General features: G+C 46.2%; 1 protein-coding gene across 1 annotated transcript in view; it reads left to right on the forward strand.

Annotated features, from left to right (window-relative positions):
- Positions 1-1,892, forward strand: part of Galnt10 (polypeptide N-acetylgalactosaminyltransferase 10) — a 144,189-nt gene that overhangs the window by 135,146 nt on the left and 7,151 nt on the right. The gene's annotated exons all lie outside the window — the stretch shown is intronic.

The raw sequence follows: 1,892 nt of genomic DNA on the forward strand, positions 1-1,892 counted from the left end.
AAGATCTGACGCCCTCTTCTGGAGTGTCTGAAGACAGCTACAGTGTACTTACATATAATAAATAAATAAATCTTTAAAAAAAAAAAAAAAAAAAAAACAGCTCAGGCTTCACAATGGAGATCCTGACTCCAAAGACAAAAACAAGTTGGTTTACTGTTTCGGCAACGAAGTTCACAGGTTTCTAGGACACTTGCCTCCTAAGTGACATGTAGGGCCCTGAGAGAGGCAGCATGCTCTCTCTTAGAGTGGCACATCTGCCTCTAAAATAAACAGTGGGTCTTTCTGTATGGGCCTGTCACTGTCACTGAAAGGCAGTCCTGAGGCAGGCGGAGGGGCATGCTAGCGAAGGAGGAGATTTCCTTGTGTTCTAGATTGTTCCTGATGTGTAGGGTACTGAGGCCTCCCACTTGCACCAGGCCCAGCATTTGCTGTATAGGCACCCAGTGAAACGAACTCTCTTTCCAGTGGGATCGGGGTCAGCAGGGAAGCTTGGCTGTCGCTGGGGATCTACCACAGGATTCTTTCCCATGCATGGTCTCCCTGGTGTCACCGAGCCTCCCTAAGCTCCAGAGAAGAACTTTCTGCTTGGCTCAAGAGCTAAGAAAAGTTTTCACAGTTTTAAGCAATTGGAGGGGACACTTGAAAATCAAATGGCGGTTGACATCATAAAGTTTTATTGACGCCTGGCCCTGCTCCCTCATTTACATAGGGCCCTGTCTGTTTTACAGCCCCGTGCCTTGAGACCATCTGGTCTCCAGAAGTCAGATCCCCTCCAGAAAACACTAAAACATTTGTCCAGCCTTCTCACTATGCAGTCTGCGTGGAAGCAGACCTTTATAGACAGGTGTGACTAATTACACTTCAGACGAAAACTCAGATTAACCTCAAGCTAGAAGTCAAGCCCACTCGATTACATGGGTGTCCCGAGGGAGCGGGAAGCAGGTCCCAGCCCTTGGAAGAAGCCTGGGTCTGAAGGAAGCGGTTTCTAAGCAGGGGCTTCCGCTGGACCCCATAGACTTGTACTCTTGGTTCTGAGTGGAGTCTGCACAAGATCTTAATGCTCCTGTCTCCACATCACTTTGCCCAGGGCTACCTCCCCCAAAGGCTACAGCCAGTTGCCATTGGTTGATGTTTTATAGTTGGCTGTCCTGAGGCCTCATAGTAAAACTCTCGAACCTCTAAGGATTGTTAGAGATCCCACCTTCTGTTGGGACTGGACCTTCTGGGTGCAAATTATTCTTGTCATGGAATTCCATTGGAACCGTTGTTAAAAATGACAGAAACCAGACTGGAGAGATGGCTCAGAGGTTAAGAGCCTTGAGTTCGATTCCCAGCAACCACATGGTGGCTCACAACCATCTGTAATGGGATCAGATGCCCTCTTCTGGTGTGTCTGAAGACGGCTACAGTGTATTCGTATACACAAAATAAATAATAATTCTTAAAAAAAAAAAAAAAAAGGTCTGGCTAGAGAGATGGCTCAGCGGTTAAGAGCACTGACTGCTCTTCTGAAGGTCCTGAGTTCAAATCTCAGCAACCACACAGTGGCTCACAACCATTCGTAATGAAATCTGATGCCCTCTTCTGGTGTGTCTGAAAACAGCTAGTCTACTTATATATAATAATAAATAAATCTTTTTTAAAAAAAAAAAAAAAAGTCCCAACTCAAATTGGCTTTGAAGAGCAGGAATGCTGGCTTAAGAGTGTTCAGTGCAAGCCAGGCGTGGTGGCGCACACCTTTAATCCCAGGACTCGGGAGGCAGAGGCAGCATATAAATAAAGTCAGATCACAGACACCTATGATCCAGCCGATCCAGGGAAAGACATGTGATAACGGGTTTGCTGGTTGCTATCTTAGCTGCAGACTCAGTGAAAAACCCTGTCTCAAAAAA

Source organism: Mus pahari, chromosome 14 (genome assembly GCF_900095145.1).
Source record: "Mus pahari chromosome 14, PAHARI_EIJ_v1.1, whole genome shotgun sequence".
Lineage (NCBI taxonomy): Eukaryota > Metazoa > Chordata > Mammalia > Rodentia > Muridae > Mus > Mus pahari.